Here is an 11,832-nt window from a genome sequence, read left to right on the forward strand (position 1 = left end):
ACAATGTGAATAAGCCAGTCTTGGCCTGAGCTGTAGAGTAGTCATCCCATTATTTGCAATGAATATCCACATTCCTGCGGGTATTTATTACGAATAATAGGACTTTTCCTCAGATTACACTAATTAATACAAGGACGTGCATGCAACACAAGAATTGTAAATCTTCCTAAGAACAGATGAGCCATAACTCCCATCGGACGCTGCGCTGGAGGAGCGCTGTCTCTTTAGTTGACACTAGAAGCAATTAATGACATAGAGTAAAACTTTCACAGACTTAAAGAGCCGCTAAGAGGTCAGACCCGACCGCACCGGTACATGGACGCAAAGTATTCTCGTAAGACCACTGACAATAAAAAAAATTACACACGGTCACCGAGCATGCAAGAAGAAAAATGAGGACATTATTGCAGGAATGGAATATTGATTTCTTCCAGACATTTGTAATTATTTAATGCTTCAAGAAAAAAAAAATAGCTGAGAGCATAACACACGGAGGGGAAAGATGATTTGGGGCACTAGAATTTGTGTAGAAATGTAAGGCCTGAACCTCTGATGTTATTCATTTTTGGAAAAAAAATTGAAGGGGTAAGATGGTGTCATCACCCCAAAAAATGCAAGTCTTTTTATTGAAATTTTTTATACTTTATAATTTTATTTAATAATACTATTTTGTGAAAGAAACTGAATTTATTGGCTACATTTACTTTTTTTGTCCCTCAAGGGCAATTTTTACTTATAATTTTAATTGTAATCCTTTAATTATGAACAGCCATTTTAGTAGGACGGCCTTTCGGGCCTAGGATAGGCCTCATATTGTCATACAAAACTATCAGCAATGCAGATCATGATGCTGGAGCCAATTGAGAGAAAATAAGGAAATCCTCATCCTTGCTTTTTCTCTAGAAGTGCCGTGTTGGGCAAAAGTAGTGTCCATTGAAGCATTTGGACATTCCTGTAAATTTATACATGGGCCTAACAGAAAAACTACAATTGTTGCCCATAGCAACCAATCAGAGAGCAGCTCTCAATTCTGCAGAGCAGCTTCAGAGATGAAAGCTGAGCTCTGATTGGTTGCTATAGGCAACAAGATAGCACCGATAAATGAGGCCTATGTAGTGAAAAATTTAAATGTAAAGTACCATAAATGATTTTTTGAGTAGAAATAGATAAGAGACATGTTATACACCCACCCAAAGTAAATATTGTTAGTAAGGCCATCTGGAAATGTTAAAAAATATGAGACAAATCGGCAGCTTAGACATGAGATTTATGTGCTTAAAATGGACATATTAATTCACATAACACCATTTGGTGCCGTGAGAGAAAATGGCAGATGAGGCGTCATGTTTTTACACAAGAAAAAGTCATATGTTATTTTATGGGCAAAAGTCGCTGTACAAAACAGTGGTGTAGGATAGGGGGAGACCACAATGGTGACTGGCCTGGGTGCAAAATTCTTAAGGCCTCAAAAAAGGAAAATAGCAGTAGCATCGCTAGCATCGAAGACTCAGGGCAATGCACTTGTCACGGAATTGTGGGGTCTCCAGCCGAGCCCTCCTTTGAACTTTAGTGGTGTCAACGTGACGCCCATACAGTTGGATCCTGTGGTAGAGTAGGGAGCCATAGACTTCTAGCCTGACGACTTTCTGTCCTGTAGGTTGCCAGACACAGGCGGTAAAATTACATCATTGCGTTTTGCTGCTTGTGCCGACCCAGATGAGGATTCGGTCGCTAAGTATAGACTTTACTTTTTTTTTTGTGGAGGGTGGCACAAAGGTGGCATTATCACTTTTGGTGGTAGCACTCAGGGGCATCATTACTTTTTAATGGGGCATTAATACTGTCTAAAAGGGGCACTTAGGGGAGCATTATTTATTTTACAGGGGCACTCAGGGGGTGTATTACTGGGTTAAGGGGTGCAATACTTGCCTTATATTTCTTTCTCAACCAGTAAAATGGGGCTAAGCCAAGGGTGTAACTATAATAGGTGCAATGGTTGCAGTCGCACCTAGGCCGTGTGTTACACGGACGTCGCTAGGTTCAGATAGGGGCGAGACAGGTTACATGAATTCTTTGGAATCCTGGGGGAACCGTTACTCAGGGCGACCATAGGCTGCAGCTTCTCTCAGGCACACAATAGATTCAATTGCTGACCAGACACATCTGACAAGAGTCTTTTTGAACAGTTTAACAGTGGAATTTAATCTGAAGCACGGCCAGTGCAATTCAGGGATATTACAGCAACAATCTTCATTACAGTACAGTCTGAGTTTCTTGAGCAACCGGCTCTAGTAACAATACAGTAGTTTCTTCACAAGGCACAGTATTACAGTCTCTTCAGTAGCATAATTAAGTATAGATTAGATCTCTTAGCAGCACACTTCTATGCCTACACAACCACAGGCTTTTCCTTCACAAGGACACAGTAGTACACACCATTCTTTATCCTGCAAGAAGATGGAGGGGGGGAGGGTTTGATGAGGGAGATGATCCCTGTGACACAATTCCTTCCAGTCCTTATCTTCCTGCCTGATAATACTCAGCACTGTTGGTTCAGGGAGTTTATCTGACCTGTGTTTAGTTTCTCTCCTGATCTGAATCCTGTTCAGTTGCCTTCTGTCAGATACAGATAACACACCACTTTTCTCTTTGGTTTCAGCCAGACTACAATAACAAGTTCCCTACAATCCCTCTGGGGCTCTGCTAAAACACTCCCTATCTCCTATGACTGTGTTAACCCCTCTAGTTGCTGGATGCTTCTGAAGCACAACACTTCCTGTCTCCTGTGCTTGTGTTATTTGTAATAGTTGCTGGATGCTTTTGAAGCAACAGCACTACTTCTGCATGTCACACTTGGAGTCCCTGTGGCCCATATTAGAGGAACAATACTATTACAGATCTATGATACTTAGGGGTCCTTCTGCAGATTTTGCATTGAGGTCCACGTGCATCAAGTTACACCACTGGGCTAAGCTAGAATACCATATAAAACTTGTGATTGAGTGCGGTGCTCTTTTAGGAAGAAAGGAGTTATCCTGGACAAATTCCCTCCAAACTATGAATACAGATGTGACTTTTATCACACTGTCAGAAGTCCAGAAAACTTATAAAGTCAACTTTTTGGCATCGCGGAGGATGTTTGGGACAGTAAGTAAAGTGAACATGCTTCAAGGTCACATTATGCGCTTCCACACTACTTCCATACCTATCCCCGCTCTGGTAGCTTTGACAAAGAAAGTTGGGAATACGTTCGAAACGCGTTGCTTTTCATTCATTTGCCTTGGATGTAATTTTTAACATTTATATGTAATAAAGAAAATATTTTGTTTTACTAGGAGATGGAATACATCCCCCAGATTTTTTTCCTGCTTTGTTAACTTTACCCTGAAAAATGCATTCGGCCATAACTTTGTTACTGATAAAACTTCCTTGTGTCAAGCACAAGAAACCTTCAAAGATCGCTGCAGCAATTGGGAGAATTGCCAACACTTACGGGACACAGGGAAGTCCTACTTTTATCCTGGGATCCTTTCAGATGTTTTTGGAAAGTTGGTAAATATTAATAGGGGAAAGGGGGTGCTTGCTTATTGGGATCCGCACAATGTGGAGATGCTGATCACCAGTTACTGTGTAGGACCAACAAGTCAAAAAAAGATTTTATGTATTTTACCATGCTGATAACCAACATCTCATATGTCAGCTTTGCGGCCCGCTGTGGATGTAGAAACTGAGGTCAACTGGATTCATGATTGAATTAGTAAAGTTTTGCGTGGCTACAGATTCTTTTTACTTATGTTGGTCCCTATCTCATCCCTTCCTAAACTCTTTTATGGGAGATGGAAAATAATGGTGCAATATTTTATATTTTTCGTAACCCTGACCCTTTCTGGCAGACCATGCCCCTCTTGCGCTCTGAATATGCCTTTAAACAATGGAGCTCTGTGTCCCAGCCCCCAAAAATGCTGGATGGACGCTTCTTTCCAGGAAGCCTTAGCAGCAGATTTGCCAACTCTTCCAAAAGGGGTCCTCTTTTTCGGGAGCTTCACTGACATTCTATGACAGTTTGCAAGTATGCCCTAACTTAGTCACCAGGCACCAAGTGATTCATAGCAGCATATAAAGTGATCTTTAAACTTTTATTTTTCACATAGCTAAATGTTGAAAATCTATGCACTTACCGCAGCTATTTAAATCTTTCCTTGCATGACAGACGAAAAATGTACATTCTCTAAAGAAGTAAAGGTGTTAATTAAATCCCACTGTGATTTTTGCTGTATAAACCGTTCTGGCAGTCTGGGCCGAAAAGATATTTATAATTCGGCACAATATGAAATGCACAGAACAAAAATAAGGCTAATGTCCCCTATTTGCTCATATCAACCAATCAAAATGCTCATTTTATTTCCCCCAAAATTTTCACCAAAAAAACACAATGATAGGTTAACTGGCTTCCTGTGAAATTGGTCCTGTTGCATATGTATGTGACATAGATAAGATTATTTTGGGAGCCACCATTGAGGGACAGGGACTGTGTGCAATACTTCAGAATATATTGGTGCACTTGGGTAATAAATAAAAAATTAAATAATAAATATGGACTCTGAGTGGTGGCTATGAATCCCCTCTATGAGCCCTCTTTTTGGCTATGTATCATATGCATGCCTTCCAAATATGCCAGATCTAGGAGGCCGGCAGCATGTCCCACTTTAAACTGCATCCAGATAGATTTGAACATAATGGTGGAACATGGAGCTGTCAGCTCTCTGCTCCACCATATTGAGTAAGGGAGAATCAATGTTTGTGGGGGCTTCTTTGGAGGCACCGATGCACATCCATCTTTTCCTGTCCCTCCGAGCTGGGACATATGATCACATTGGCACTTTTCTTTTAGATATGCACTACGATGCTTTTCCGACAGTGAATGCTGTAGCACAATTGGCTGCATGAAGGTTCCCCGGGCAGTAACAGTCAAGAGATAAACGCATAGAAATTAATTAATTAACACTTTGACTTTACTTTACACATATTAGACAAAACTTGGCTCCCTGACTCCCCCACAATGGCAGATGCTGAGGAAAGAAATGATTGGGCAAGTTAGATTTCAACATGCCTTATCTTTTGTTTCTGTGGAAGATACGCTGTCACAAAAGGTGTATTTAAAAAAAACAAAACAAAACATGCAATCTCAGTTGAGCATGCCCATTCAGGAGCAAGCATTCGGCTGACAATTATTTCATGTCTTTGGTCAACTGAAAGGGCTTGTCCAGGACTAAGGACCACTATACACATCATTTGGCTGACAGCTATCTCTCCTGACTCCCACATATACAGGAACAGTCGGTTCGTGTGAACACTCCAGCTCATCTTCTGGAGAACAAAAGGATCGGCCATTGGTAATCTCCCCTGACGTCATCTGTCTAGGGAGAGTCGGGAGGTCCCAATACACATTAGACAAGCAGTCGATTCTGACGATATTGGCAGAGTTGGATTTAATGTGATGTGTATGGGGGCATTAAGATATTGATGATGTATCCTTGGAAGAAGTCATTAATTCAATGTTACCAGGTCCCACAGATGAAACAACACATCTGTACACTGTATAGTGGACATTCTCAGATACGTCAGCTCAGCTCATATTGAACTAAATGGGAGCTGAGCTTTAGTACCCAAAAAAGACCACTACACAGTGGACATCAAATATAAAGACAAAAAAGCCAGCGTCTCCGAATGGCCTTTTTGTTGTTATACTGGATTTATTTGCCCGGGTCGGAGGCTTGCTGGACCTCTGAAACCTATGCGATGGTGGATACTTACAACAGTGAGCCCATCTAGTTTTACACAGTGGACATACTTGTGGTGCTCCAACTCCATATACTGTATACTTCCGAGGGGCCATAAGACCTGGTAACACCTGATCATGGAGGTGCCGGATGTCGGACCCACATTAATTTGATATATTGAGGATAGATCATCAATATCTTAGTCCTGGACAACTTTAAACAGTGAGTCTTAGGTGTCATGCACATAGCCATATCCGAAGACAACTATAACAATCTATTGGGCAATATATGTCTCCACAACTTGGACAGAATATGAACCATAAGGACATGCAGCCTCAGAAATGTACAATAATAAAATAGCACCGCACACAACCACATACACTTGCCTATAAACTTTAGCTTTAAAAAATAAAACTCGTGCACCAAAATAGTTCCAGCAGGAAGTGTTTCCTGTAGGTTAGAGCTGAAGGCTCACAATAACCTAAGTGCTGTCTCCTACTCTGTTATTACGCATAGGAAGAGCCTTTGTGCGCCTGCCAGCGACTCCTAAATAAACATGTCTTTTCTCTTGCACAATTAACTTCCAACCGCTAACTGGAGAACTGAATGAAACCGCAGCGTCACATGCAATAATCCCGTTTTATCATATGGGAATATTAGCTATTTCCATTCCTCATACTGTCTACCAGGCAGCAGACCGGAGGGGGGCTCCAATATAATCCGTGCTGTTTACATTAACAGGTCTGGAAAGACAAATCGCTTGATTAATGCATGTAGACAATCATCATGAATAAATCATTGCTCGCTGCGGACCAGGGAATACAAAACACTTCTTCAACTCCCCAAGCTTCCATGTTGGGTGGGTCTACTGTACGACAAAGTACCTGCTTTCTTCTAGGAATGGTTATTGTGCTTTTAGCACCTGCTCAAGAGAAAGCTTTTATCACCACATTGATTTGGACTCTTAAAATGAAGATAGACTTTTGGATAATAACCATTACATGGCTGCCCTTCAAGCACTATATCTTTGGGCAAACCCAAGAGTAACACAAGCCTACCTAAAGTCTGGTTCTTCCTTGATTGACCTCATTAGAGCAGGGGAAGGCCTACAGCTTTTCCTTACTCTTTTTGGGCTTGTAGCATGAAATTTTTTCTAACTTCAGTCTAAGATGCAATTTGCTATGTCTACTGAGTCCCATACACATGCACACTTATCTCAACGGAGCATGCACGTGTTCTCAGTAGTAAAAGGGTACTAAGCCACCACTGGACAACTCTGGAATCAGCTTACTACTAACAAAAAGAAAAAACATTAAAATTCAACATATCCGACCCCATAAACATTGGATAGGAGGCTGGTTCTGTCGATATCGTCGGTTTAGACACCGTTTTTCTAATGTGTTCATACACTTTAAACTAAGGTCAATTTAGGTTGGACTGTACAACCATTTAAAGTGTGTCTGGGGTAATAAGAGATCACACATGTTGAATTTCAACATGACTAATCTTTTCTTTTCAAGAACAAGGTGTCCAGATGCAGCTTACCCTCTTCTCTCCATTCAGAACACATTCACGCTAGGAGACTTCTCTGGATCTTTATCCTCTAAGGACAAAGAACCTAATTTCAGGACTTGCCGACTGGCCGACCATCTAATGTGTATAGGGACCTCCCGATTCTTCAATAACAGATTATGTAGAGGAAGAGAAGGACATCAACATTAGTTTTTGTTGGTGGATTCATCAGTAAATGATAGTCTTTCCCACATTGTGACAAAGTGCAGCACAAAGGGATGAGGGGAAGGAAGCCTAGACACTAGGGAAAAGGCGGAGTGGATACCCCTAGGCAGATCTAATAAGACGCTGCCTACCCTACCGTCCCTATATTGGTTCCACACCAATTGCCGAGAAAGGAAACCTATATCCCTAGAGCTAGGCCCTAGATGGGGGGAGGGGTGAGCACTGGTCAGTCTCCACTATAAACTAAATACAACAAGGGAGACAAACAAAGGGGGGAAAACTTCGCTTCAGCAGACACCAGAGAGATAACACCAAACGTCCTCCAAGGGTACCAGAGAGAAAGCTGGCCGACTGCTATAGCTCCAAGCCTTTACAAGGGAAAATGAGAATATCACCGGTGACTCCCTGAAGCAGACTGAAAGTTTATAAACACCCAGACCAGGGTGTGTCAATCAGAGCAGGAGGGAGGTTGCGCTGGGTCCAAAAGTTTGAAGGATTAAGAAGGCGTCCGCAATGCCAAACAGAGTGACCTTTTGCAGCCAGATCCAGAACGATTGTCTGTTAGATCTGACATACCCGTGACAATGATCCTCAGCAATATAATGTACATGAGTCCTGGCAGTCCCTTAGTCAAGGAGTGCCAATGGCACAAACATGGATCATGCCGGGGAATATTAGTCCTTTCCTATCCCTTTGTTTCTTGCTTTAGAATTAGGAAAGTAAATACTTGGACTTGTTGATCATCTGGCTGATCATATTTTAACATTTTTCTTCAATTAGGCCAAGAAACAAGTGGCTGCCAGACATATCAGGTACCAGAAGAACAGAGGATTACAGGGAGATTAAAATCCAATCTGTCCGACCCTTCACTCTCCCGATAGAAGACATGAGAGTACTTTCAGACAGACCCAACAGACATGTCTCATATACACTGTTCCCAAAAATTAAGGGAACACTTAAAATTTCAAATCAGATCTTGATGAGCAAAAGATTCAATTTGCAAATGTTTACTTATATAAATTGTGTAATACATTGAGAATAAAATGGGAAACGAAAATCATCAACCAACTGATGGATGGATTATTCTAAATCAACCTAAAAATGAATCGGTGGCATATATGGATGAGCCATCCTGGAGGAGCTGTGCAACCTGAGTGGGTGGCAGGTACCACCTCCTACAACCAGAAGTGAGAAGGACACTCGCAAAAGGAAAAACTGAAGAAGAATCATTGAGGAAGGATAAACAGAGAGGGATTGTCTGTGGCCACCACCTGTAAAACCATTCCCTTTTTGGGGTCATCTTGCTGTTTTCTCCGTTGCACCAAAGTAGGTGACATTCACAATCACGTATGGCTCCTCTTGAGTGGTCATCCACCAATGAAGTCCACTGGAGATGCAGAAACATCCGTGAAAGTGCAAATCTAATGGACATAACAGTTTATAGTTTGTTGATATAATCCGGATTTGGATAATGATACTGTTTTGGTAAAGCCTCGTTCAGCAACCTAATATTTAAAGTGTTATTCCACAAAAAATCAAGTTATCCACTATCCACAGCATAGAGAATAACTTTCTGATCTCTGGGAAGCCGACCACGGGGACACCAAGATTGGGGTTTTGGAAGCCTGAGAATGGTGCTCCTAAAAAAGAGCGAAGGTGCGCATGCTTGGCCTCCGCTACATTCATTGTCTAAGGGACTGACAGAAAAAGCCCTGACAGCCCCATAGTCTTCCAAATCCCCAATTTTGAGATCACTGGGGGTGCCAGTGGTCGGACCCCGAGGGAATCAGCAAGTTCTCCCTAAAATCACTTACTGGTAAGAAAAATACATCAGGCATTGTGGACTTTCTGCCAACTATTGCTCCATCCCTACAAGTTTGCTGTTGCAGGTCTAACTACAAAGCGTTGCCATATTTTATCAGCCAAGAAACAAAACAAAAAGCTTTCAGTTTGGATGCAGAAAATGAGCAGCACAGGTAGAGCAGGAAGAAGCAGCGCACCTCAGACACAAGACTGTACAATGCTCCACAAGCCAACACCACACATCACTGAAGAGAGAAAGAATGAGGGGGCACAATCCTGAGACAAGCTGCATCAGATAGAGCATCAATCAAGACATTTAACCCCTCGAGGCCAGGGGTGACCTCAGCCGCTCCTCTCTGGCATCAAACCGTTCCTGAAAACAATCAACAAATTACCAAATCTATCACCGGATACCGGATTCTCTCCCGTACATGGAGGGAAATGCAGAGCCTGTGAGCGCACAACCCACCGTCCGCAGCCAGAACCCACTCGCAATCTCTAATGAAGGCGCTTTATTAAAACTACAAACCAGATCACTGTGGAAAAGGGGGGAAACTAACACAGGAGAGAGAAAGAGAGAGAGAGAGAGAGAGAGAGAGTGTGCCAAAAAGAGACACCAAGAAAAAACATGTGAGACCTCAAACCACGACACACACATACTGTGTATATATATATTTTAGCTAAGAAAGTGTTCTTACATCTATGCATCTTGACATCTATCTCATATCTATCATCTGTCTATCTATAATAATAGTGTCATGTATATGTAGTGCCAACACATCCATCCATCTATCTATCATCTATCTATTATCTATCTATCATCTATATCTATCTATCTATCTATATATCTATTATCTATCTATCTATCATCTATATCTATCTATTATCTATCTATCTATTATCTATATCTGTATCTATCTATTATCTATCTATTATCTATCATCTATATCTATATTTATCTATGTATCTATCTATCATCTATCTATCATCTACATCTATCTATATATTATATATTTATCTATTATATATCTATCTATATATCTATTATCTGTCTATGATCTATATCTATTATCTATCATCTATATCTATCTGTCTATATATTATATATCTATTATCTATCTCTCTATTATCTATCATCTAGGTATATTACATTCCTTACTCATTTATTTATATCTATATTACTCACTCATCTATCTCTATTTGTCTCCTATCTATATCATATTTCTCGCTCTTCTATCCATCAATCTCATCTCTTCTATCTATCCATATATATCCTATTTATCTATAAAATATAGTACAGTATAGTAAGCAGTATACAGCACACACTTGTTCTAATTCTCTAGGGTTAAGCTCATTTCACCTCCTTATAACGATTATATAAATATATAACAATGTACACAAATATAATAATAATAACAATAATAATAGTGATAATAATAAATAAGAATAATCTTATATTCTACTATAATGTGATACAGTGTAGCAGAAGGTCAGCCTTGTGCAGGGTCTGTGCTTGTTACATTGTGTCTCTGGTGACTCTCTCAGTCCATTGATAGTAGTGTAGTGATTAGACAGGACAGGTTTATAATCCAGCACAGAGTTCCGCCTTGTCATGTATACAGAGGATGCAGTAGGGATGAATTGCCCCCAGGCTTACTGGTTTCTAGACAATGGGCATCCCTCGAGTGTGTCTGTGACCCTGTGCACAGTCCCATGGGGATAATGCCAGGCATTGTCCTATAGCAGCTCCATCCATCATGTACCATGGAAGTAAAGCAATCAACAAGCAGCACATGCGATCAATAGATGCACAATTTCCACATGCGATCTACTTGTCCCTGGAGCATATATATTTAGAAAATGGGACCCTACCTCTTTGTTGCTGAACAGGTCCTGTACTTGCACTCACAAGCTCCCCTGGCTTGCAGCTACACATGGGGTGCAGTCCAGAGTTAGGGGTGCAGGTACATGGGGTGCAGTCCAGAGTTAGGGGTGCAGGTACACGGGGTGCAGTCCAGGGTCAGGGGTGCAGGCAGCAGCACTGGGTGCATCCACAGTACACACTATACATACAGTGCATGCACCACGCCTCTATATCCAGCACTGGCTTATTATTCCCACAATTGCTGTCTGTCTCCACTACACAAAGCCACACCAGCCTCTCCTCCCCTCCTCAGCTGCTGCATGGAGAGACAGATCTGCCTGTCACACAAGTGACTGCAATACAATCCCTGCCTGCCTGCCTGCATGTCACAGCTCAGGGGATGCCCCTACTCCAAGCAGGCACTGCCTCCCTCCCCTCCCAGATAGAGAACCCCCACATCATTGATCCTCCTGCTGCAGAATCTATATATTACACAGGCAGGGATGGAAATCACCCCTGCAATAGCCAAGTGCTCACACAGTGCACACTGCCATAGGTTGGAGTCTGGACAGGATGGGAAAAGCATTATAGGTGGAAATCATTGTGTTACAATGCAAAATAAAAAAATGTTTAAAAGGTGCAGACCCT

General features: G+C 41.5%; 1 protein-coding gene across 1 annotated transcript in view; it reads right to left on the reverse strand.

The window, feature by feature from the left end:
* Nucleotides 1–11,509, reverse strand: part of FRMD4B (FERM domain containing 4B) — a 257,085-nt gene extending 245,576 nt beyond the window's left edge. Inside the window, exon 1 of the mRNA XM_073644727.1 lies at nt 11,193–11,509. The gene's annotated coding sequence lies outside the window, so the exon portion shown is untranslated. The remainder of the gene's footprint in view (nt 1–11,192) is intronic.
* Between the last annotated feature and the right edge of the window lie 323 nt (nt 11,510–11,832).

The sequence above is a fragment of the Phyllobates terribilis genome, unplaced genomic scaffold (genome assembly GCF_046119375.1).
Source record: "Phyllobates terribilis strain yellow unplaced genomic scaffold, ASM4611937v1 Scaffold_8__6_contigs__length_399053987, whole genome shotgun sequence".
Lineage (NCBI taxonomy): Eukaryota > Metazoa > Chordata > Amphibia > Anura > Dendrobatidae > Phyllobates > Phyllobates terribilis.